The sequence below is a fragment of the Budorcas taxicolor genome, chromosome 15 (assembly GCF_023091745.1).
Source record: "Budorcas taxicolor isolate Tak-1 chromosome 15, Takin1.1, whole genome shotgun sequence".
Lineage (NCBI taxonomy): Eukaryota > Metazoa > Chordata > Mammalia > Artiodactyla > Bovidae > Budorcas > Budorcas taxicolor.
The window spans coordinates 734,760-744,924 of NC_068924.1; positions in this window are offsets into that span (position 1 = coordinate 734,760).

The following is a 10,165-nucleotide window of genomic DNA, read 5'->3' on the forward strand; positions in this document are numbered from 1 at the left end:
AGTTGAAAGGACTTAAGTATAGCCAAGGTTTCCCTGAAGGAAGAGAAATTTTGCCTGTGGACTCCAGAATCAATTCATGCTTAGAATTTTAGCGTGCCTGTCCCGACAGCCTTGTAGAGTTTTGATTTGCCTGGGCAGTCTTCACAATTGTATAAGTCAATTCCTTGCAATAACTCTCTTACGCTATATCTCCTACGGGTTCTGTTGCTCTGGCTGAACTCTGGCATAAGCATAGAAATCCCAGTCAAAAGCCCAGCCCTGTGACTCATTATCTGTGTGATCTTAGAAAAACTAGCAAATAGCTCTGAAGCTCTGGTCTCAGATCTGTAAAATGAAAGTAATAACTGCTTCATAATTATTACTCAGAATTATTCTTAGGTTATTATTTGCTTTGGAACACTACTATTTTTGGTGTTTTCTATTTACCAGCTTCTACACTAAGTACTTTACACATATTGAAAGAAAGTAAAACGTTAGTCACTCAGTTGTGTTCAACCCTTTGCAACACCACGGACTGTAGCCTGCCAGCCTCCTCTGTCCATGGGATTCTCCAGACAGGAATACTGGAGTGGGTTGCCATGCTCTCCTCCAGGGGATCTTCCCAACCCAGGGATCAAACCCAGGTCTCCCCCATTGCAGGCAGATTTTTTATTGTTTGAGCTACCCGGGAAGCCCAAACTAAGTACTTTAAATGTACTACCCCCCATTTAATCCTCTATAAGCCCTTAAATTATTATTATTTAAAATATATATTCATTTACTTTTGGCTGTGCTGGCTCTTTGTTGCTGTTCACAGGTTTTCTCTACCTGTGGTGACCGGGAGCTGAAGTGTTCAGGCTTCTTATTCAGTGGCTTCCCTTGTTGCAGAGCACAGGCTCTAGCCGTGCAAGCTTAGTAGTTGGGGTATATGGTTTCAGTTGCCCAGTGACATGTGGACTCTTCCTGGACCACAATGATACACGGATTCTTAGCCATTAGACTAACAGAGACGTCCCAGAGTCCCAGACCCTTGTATTACTAAATGAGATAATGCATGTACATAATCATAAACAAAGTCATATCTAGCACACTGAAGATCCTTAAAGAGTTAATTCTGACTTTTCTTTTGTCTCTGTAATATTTCTAAATGAAAAGTTATCTGAAGGCAAAGTGATTCTCTGCATCCTTTCTAATGAGGATTTATAGCCATGAGGAAAGAACTGAGGGTAAGAGGTAGAGATCTGAATAAGGCAGTTGGTTAAAAAATTTACTCTGCCATTTTGTAGGATTTTCCCCCCTATCCCACTGGTCTGTACCATTGAAAAGTTTCAGGGAAAAAACAAAAAAACAAAAAACAGTTTAGACAGTTTGTGATAGAAGACACTTCAAGGCACCAGGTCACAGGATAGAAGACAATATACTTTATCTATGGTAATCTCCAGGTTGATTTGCAGATACAACCCTCTGAACATCAACTTACCTTGGAATTCTAGTACCTTCTGTATAAGGATTTATGGAGATAGTCCACATGAAACAGAGAGGAGCAGGAGCTAATCCTCACTCAATGGAAAAAGTGATTTGACTGGAAATGTTATAAAGCCAAATTAGAAAATATTGGGCCCTTAAATTGTCACTCTTTAAGTCAGATTAAAATCATTGTAGATGAAACACTAACTTAATTTGCAGGACTGGATTAGGAATTGTGAGGGAATATGGAAGTAAAAGTCCCTCGTTGCCAGTAGGGGGTTTACTGAGTTCTGGGAACTCAATGCCATTCAAAACCACTTTTTATCCTGTCCAATCATTGAACTAATATGGGCCTATCTACCACTTCACCTTTACGTTCAAGCATAGAGAAAGAGGAGAAAACAAAGTCAGTAGTAAATGGAAAGTTTGTGGGTGAGGGTTGTTGTTGTTCAGTCACTAAGTTGTGTCTGACTCTTTGTGACTCTGTAGACTGTAGCAAACCAGACTCTTCTGTCCTCCACTATCTCCCAGAATTTGTTCAGTTTCCTGTCCATTAAATCTGTGATACTATCTAAACATCTCATACTCTGCTGCTTTCTTCTCCTTTTGCCTTCAGTCTTTCCCAGAACACATGGCTTGGGAAGGTAAGTGCCTGGGAGAAGAGGCAGACTGTTACGTAGGTGCTTGGGAAGAAATATATGAGCATAAGAGGAAAAGATGAGGCAAGCCCTCAGGATGCAGGTTTCCATGCTAATCCCCAGTTTCCACCCTAATCCCCAGTTTCCACGTGGTCTAGCACTTTCCCCAGGTCCACCAGCCCTACTGGTGTCCACCCCCTCTTAAGACCTCTGTTGGGACCCAGAGGTCTTTTCAAGCTCGTCTTGACTGATGTGTTTTACACTGATATTTTAAAGTTGTTTACTATACAAAATTCCAAAAACCTCAAACAGACACAGAAATAGAATAGTAAGATGTACCCACGGGCTTCTCTAGTGAAAGTGAAGTCGCTCAGTCATGTCTGACTCTTTGCAACCCAATGGACTGTAGCCTGCCAGGCACCTCTGTCCATGTGATTTTCCAGGCAAGAATACAGAAGTGGGCTGCCATTTCCTTCTGCAGGGGATCTTCCCAACCCAGGGATCGAACCTGGGTCTCCCGCATTGTAAGCAGATGCTTTTACCGTCTGAGCCACCAAGGAAGTCAGCTCAGCAGTAAAGAGCCTCCCTGCAATGCAAAAGACACAAGATTTGCAAGTTCGATCCCTAGGTTGTGAAGGCCCCCTGGAGGAGGAAATGGTATCCCACTCCAGTATTCTTGCCTGGAAAACTCCATGGACAGAGGAGCGTAGTGGGCTATAGTCCATAGGGTCGCGAAGAATCAGACGTGACTGGACTACTGAGCATGCAAGCATAATGGACACACGTATCCATTCCTTAGCTTCAGCAATTTTCAATTCACTTATACTCCCAGATACTTCTTTTGCTCCACGGATTATTTTGAAGAAATTACAGACAACACAAAAGTTTATTCATAAATATTCAGTGTGTTTCTCTAAAAGATAAGGACTCTTTAAAAAAATGACATTTATCAAGACTAAATATTAATAATAATTCCTAATAAGTACTGTCAACACTCTTTTTGTTAATATAGTTTGTTTGAATCAGGATCCAACTATGATACATTCATTACTATTTATTTTCATATCTTACAATTCTCTTTGTGAGATCCTTCATTTTTTCTTCCCCCTTGCAATTATTTGTTGAAGATAACAAGATGTTTGCCCTCTAGAGTTTCCCACAGTTTGATTTTGCTGCTTGCATGCTTATGGTGTCACTTAATATGTTTCCTTGTCCCCTGTATTTACTATAAACTGGTAGTTAGTGCTAAAGACTTAATCACATTCATACCTGACTATTTTGGCAAGACACCCTTATAGGTGGTGTGGGATACTTCCTTCAGGAGTCGCATCAAGTCTGGCTGTTTCTCTTTTTGTGATGTCAACAGTTGTTGCTGATCATTGCCTAGATCCATTAATTAATGGCTGCAAACAGTGATTCTCTTGTTTTCTGATTCTCTCTTCTTGTTCTCTAGATCCTCTCTCTTTCCTTCTTTATTGATACATAAGCTTCCCCTCATTGACTATTTGTTACCCAGAGGAAAGACAGGAAAAAAAAATCTTGTTTTATCTGCCAGTTTTCAAATCAACTTATTAAGTTGATTTTTGATCATTGCTCAAAGACAATCAAATGTTGTTTTTGTTGGTATACATATGTAAAATAAAATATAATATAATATCACATATAATATACATTATATATACTAAAATCATGGATTTAAATCTATTTGATATCTTTCAATCCATTGTACTTATTATCCTTATCTTTGCTCAGGTTCTCTGATCATTAGTCAATGGGAATCTCTCCAAATTATTTCTTAATTTTTTTTTAAAAGAGAATAGTGGTTTTCAATAAATGCCCTTATTCTAGTATGATATGATGTTCTAAACTCCATTTGTTCATTTTTCTGCTCAGATTTGGAAACTGCCATTTTTACAAGGAGCCTTGGTTCCCAGTACAGAGAAATAGTATTTAGAGACTGCTATCTGAACAGTAGAGTGTGCAGTTTCTATTGATGGACATTTGGTCTTCTGCTGGGAGCCAGAGTGAGGAATTCCACCCGTGAAAAGGTCATGTGGCAAGAGCTCTGATGGCAAGGCTAATCAGACCTCAGGTTTTCCCCCTGGAATTTCCTGAGCATCCACCCCCCAAAAAATAAGAATCTGCTCTGCTTTTCCACTTTTCTAATATTCTCTGGAAAAAGTCAACTCAGGGCTTTAGTCTTCTGCATTTGAAAGGGATGTCTCAGTTAACCCCCTCTGATTGCTCTCTAGCTTGCCTAACAGGTTCCCCGGACCTCTTACAGCTTGTGAATTGCTTACAGCCCCCCAACAGCGAGAGGCACAAAGCTTGAAAGCATCTTAAAGATACAGAGCCTTTTCTAAAGAGTTAAAAATTATATTGGTAGAGGGTTTTCACTGTTGACTCAATGAATGCTGCCAGGCCTCCATGTTCTTTATCTTTTAGGCACCTGTAAGGATGTTACTCAATATAAGCAGGATGTAGAAAAAGATATTTAGTAGTTTTGATGTTAGCAACACTAGACTTTTGAGTTAATTGCTTCTCTTTTACTGTAAATCACTGTACTCCCTCTACTTGTTATAAGTTGCTGTATCTTTGCTGTGTAAGAATGTAACTTTATTTAGTGCTTTCTGAGAGTGGCACCAGACCTTGGGAAGATCAACACAAATAAGTCTTCTGGTTGACAAATCCTTATCAGAAAAAAGACTGTAAAATGTTAATTGGCCCTTTTGGCTGGAAGATGATGTAAATTACCTAAGACTTGTGTATACAATTAGGTATGCAGAGAGAAAAGCCTGATTTTGATAAGAGTCTGGACTGCTAATGCTGCATAACTTTGTGTTACCCATTGATCTCCATGTTTTATCAAAAGTATAAAAGGCCTTCTGAACAATAGAGGACGGAGCCAGTCGCTGGACTGGTTTCCCCCGTGTCTCTCTCATTTTCCTCTTTACTTTAACTTCAGGCTGAATTCCCATCTGGGGCGCGGAGGCTCGCCAAGTCTACTTACTTGCCCTGGCTGTTAAGACCCGGGCCAAAGGGAGCCTAAGGCGAGGTGCCCTTAGATATTCAAGCGAGCGCTGGTGGCCCAACGTAGATGGTGCAAATTCCTTGTCTGGGATTTTATTGGCCTTCCACGTAATCCAAGTTATTCAGCCCTCTTTCTCCACTTAATTTTCCTACTACACTATTTCTTCCTAATCTAATCTGATATTTCTTATATCAATCAATAAGTAAGTTTTTCTCACTCCAATGCCGTCCACACTTCGAATTCCCTGGATCCACGGGGGCTGGACCCCGGCAGTCTTCTCTATTCTTTAAGTGCAGAACTGTTCCTCTGCTTTCACGTGTGGAACATAACATCAGTTCCTCCTTATAGCCATCAAAGCAATGTGGTCTTCCTACATTTCCTTTTCTGCCCTCATTCCTTCTACAGAATATTGTTAAGTATTTGATTTATAAGAAGCAAAATAGCACAGCTCTTAAAAATATATAATCTGTTGATGTCTGACAGAAAACAATAAAATTCTGTAAAGCAATTAATTATCCTTCAATTTAAAAATAAATTAAATTTTAAAAATATATATATATTTTTTTTAAAAGAGCACATTCCGGAGCCAACTTCCTAGTTTTATATAACAACTTTGCTACTTCTTAGTTCTCTGGCCTTTCTGTTCCTTGATTTTCTAATGTCTAAAAGGGCAATGAAAATATCCATACCTACCAGATGGCATTAGTTCTGAACAAATTAATATACATAAATATATATACATTAAGCACTTCAATATAATATACATAAAGCACTTCCACAATGCCTGGTACATAGCAAGCATATATAAATGTTTTCCATATTACTATTTTCACTGGGCATTGAGTGTATAACCATGTGTACTTTAGGATTCTTTTGGTAGTAAGCAACAGAAATTGAGCTCAAGCTTGCTTAACAAAAAAGTAGGACTCATTGGATTACAAGTTTGCAGGGCTACTGGGGAGATAACAGAATCAAAGGAGGAAATTTAAGAGTTAAGACTTTCCCCAGAAACGGGTAAGGGACTCAAGTTCCTCACTCTGCACTTCACTGCCTGTCTCTGATTCACCCTGTGTCTTGGCCTCTCTTTTTCCTGCAGATAGGTCCCCTTGGTATCAGGAAAGAGGGCTACTGAAGCCCCAAAGCAACATTCTTTCCATCTCAGAATCCAAGAAAAATGGCTTACCCTACTCCTAATTCAGAGAATTTTTTGACCCTGAATCATGTGCTTGCGAGTGAATCACTCAGTCACGTCCGACTCTTTGCAACCTCGTGTACTATACAGGCCAGAATGCTGGAATTGGTAGGCTTTCCCTTCTCCAGGGGATCTTCCCAACCCAGGGATCAAACACAGGTCTTCCTCATTGAGGGACTGAACCCAGGTCTCTCCCTCATTGCAGGCAGATCCTTTACCAGTTGAGCCACCAGGGAAGCCCAAGAATACTGGGGTCGGTAGCCTATCCCTTCTCCAGCGGATCTTTCCAACCTAAGAATCTAACCAGGGTCTCCTGCATTGCAGGTGGATTCTTTACCAACTGAGCTATTGTGGCTTTCAAGGAACACTGAATTATAGTTGACCCTGCCTAAATCACATGCCCATCCCACTGAATGGAGAAAATTATCATCAATGAAAGCCCACCAGGATCACATGGGGTGAGGAAGAGGTCCCCGAAGGAAAGGGAACCCCCTCACCAGGAGAAAGGAGAAAGGAAAGCAAGCTGGAGAGAGAAAACACCAGCAGCCAGAGCTGACTACAAATAAAATTTGCTTTCAAGGAACTCACATTCTAGTGAGAGAAAAAGAGGTACAGATAAGTGAGACCCATGATTATAGAGTAGTTGCACCATGCCAGGCCCCACAGTGTTGGAGATACAGGAAGAAATAAGAGATGCCCTCATTCTTAACTGCTGGATTTATAAAAGCATCTGGCCTACCCACTCTGATATCTGAAATGCAGCAGAGAAGTTGAGGGCAGAGATTTCATGCCAGACTTCAAAGGAACAAAATACGAGCATTCACTTCCAATTTAAAAAGGAGCTTGCCTGAGTTTTTATTGTTTAATCATTTAATTACAGCATGGGGAAACTGGCTAAAGCGGTTGAATGAGTAATTGGTATGCCTGTGTCTGCTGGAGGAAGAGAATGCCTTTAATTCTGAAGGACCAAAAGATTTCTTTGGTCGTATCAGCTATTATTTACCAGCACAAAAGAAAGCAGAGATATAAAAGTATTTGTAAAATAGAAATGCCAAGTATTTATGCCTGTTGCATTTCTACTTTCACATTTTAATAATTATTAACAGCCCTGCATTGGTTTCCTAGCCATCAGAGCAAATGGCCAAAAATTGGATATCTGAAAACAAAAATGTACCCTCTCACAGTTTTTTTTTTTTTTAAGATTCTTTCTTTTTTTTTAATTTTTATTAATGTTTGTGGCTGTGCACGGGCTTTCTTCAGTTGCAGTGAGTAGGGGCTACTCTGTTGCAGTGCTCTAGCTTCTCACTGCAGTGGCTTCTCTTGTGGAGCATCGGTTCTACACTCACGGGTTCAGCAGTTGTGGTGCATGAGCTTTAGTTACTCCACGGTACATGGAATCTTCCCAGACCAGTAATCGAACCCGTGTCCCTTGTATTGGCAGGTGGGCTCCTATCCACCATATCACCAGTGAAGACCTCCTCTTGTGGTTCTAAAGGTCAGTGTCCAAAGGCCATGCTCTCCCTGAAGGCTCACAGGAAGGGTCCTTTCCTTTCTCTTCCTAGCTTATGGTGGTTGCTGGCAATCCTTGGTGTTCCTGGGCTTCTGAGTGCATCCCTCCAATCTCTGCCTCCATCCTCACATGGCCTTCTTCCCTGCATGTGTCTCTGTGTCTCTTCTCCTCTTCTCATAAGGACACCAGCCATAATGAATTAGGGCTTACTCTAAAGATTTCATCTGAACATGATTACATCTGTGAAGACATTGTTTCCAAATAAGGTCACGTTCACAGGTATTGAGGGTTAGGACTTCAACATATCTTTTGGGGAGACACAATTCAACTCATAACAAGCCCCATCTCATTTTCAAAAGGGTTGAAGTGATTTACAACATGAATGAAAGCTTCCTAGGTGGCTCAGTCATAAAGAACCCACCTGCCAGTGAGGGAGATGTGGGTTCAATCTCTGTGTTGGGAAGGTCCCATGGAGAAGGAAATGGCAATCCACTCTGGTATTCTTGCCTGAGAAATCCTATGGACAGAGGAACCTGGTGAGCTACAGTCCATGGGGTCACAGAGAGTCAAACAGGACTGAGCACATGTGCGCACACGCACACACAGTGAATGAAACTGGCATGTCCCAAGCCTGTCACAAGCTTATTGTATGAAAGAGTCAAAGTCATACTGTCATTAATCTTTTAATTACAATAGCAATCTCTCTCTACTTGTTTATGGGGAATCTCAGGACCCCTCCAAATCAAAATCAAACAGCGACAAACCCAAGAACTCTTTCTGAGAGATTCTCCCACCATGAAGGAGGACCCCACACACACACCTTGCTCTCTTATGCCCCTGTTCCACACTGAGCCATATCTCACCACCTCTGGAGGTGGTGACACCCTGAGCATATTCTCCACTTGCAGGCTTGCTGCATTTCCATTGCTGCACTGTTTGTGGCTGTGGAAGAGACTTATGCCCTTTCTCTCCCTCTGGTTGTTACTTTGTCACTTGCAGGCTGTGTCATTCAGTCGTGTCCAACTCTTTGCATCCCTATGGACTGTAGCACGCCAGGCTCCTCTGTCCATGGGCCTCTCCAGGCGGGAATACTGGAGACGATTGCCATGCCCTACTGCAGGGGATCTTCCTGACCCAGGGATGGAACCAGTGTTTTTTCTGTCTCCTGCTTTGGCAGGCGGGCCACCTGGGAAGTCCATTTTTGTCACCTTACTGCTATATTTTATAAAGTTTGTCCTGAACCAATCACTGAAGCCTGGGGCCCTAAGTATTCTCATGGAAGCTCGTATCTTGGCTGGGGTCAGACCTCCCTACTCACTCCATGAGCATCATTTCTCACTGTCTCGCTAAGCACCAGGGCACACATCTCCCTCCTCCTTTATTTCCCCTTTATCCTCCCAGACACAAAGTAAAGCAAATGCCTTTCCTGTTAATTCACGAAACTAAATCCCAAAAGAGCCCAGAACAAACCCTTATAAGATTCTTGGCAAACAACCAGACTATGAACCAAGTTTTGCTGCTGCTGCTAAGTCGCTTCAGTCGTGTCCAACTCTGTGCGACCCCAGAGACAGCAGCCTATCAGGCTTCCCCGTCCCTGGGACTCAACCAAGTTTTAGGCTCATCTTAAAAGCAGGGGCCCAAAAGTATCTACTTTTATGCAAACCTGTCTTCCCCAGATGGACAAAAAGTCTGAGAAAGGAGGAAATAAATAGAGAACTGAAATATTCAATCAGAAGAAAAAGATTATACATAGGAGCACATACTGTAAAGTTCTTCAGCTAAGCCCTGTAGTAGCCAAAGTAAAGATAGGAAAAGAAGCAAGAAGGTTCAGACTGTCTTTGAAAGAAAATAAAGCCAGGAACAGTGAAGCTTGGTCTGCCACTGCAGTCTGGCGACTTTGTTTCGGTTAACTTCAAGCATTCTGCTTCATCACATCAAGTGCATCCCCCTCTCCCTTGGGCACACAGCTAGACCACACCACTCAGCTCTCCTGCAGTCGGGTGTGACCCGGTGACTGAGCTCTGGACAATCGACATGGCCAGAAGTGAACACACCATTTTTCGGCAGAGGTGGTTAAGAAGCCAGAGTACCTTTCCCATCGTCTCTATTCACATCTTCCAGTTGGATGGGACAAGCTCTGATGCTCATGCGGAGAGTAGAGCCTCAAGATGGAAATGGGCTGGGTTTCTGAAAGTTGATGTGGAAAACTACTGGGCCATGCTACCCACAGCAGACTGTGTTAGAGGGAGAGACAACCTGGTATAATTTTAAGCCACCAAGACTAGAGGGATTCAGTGATACAGCAGCTAGTATAGCTAATATATATATTAGCTATAGTATATTAACCA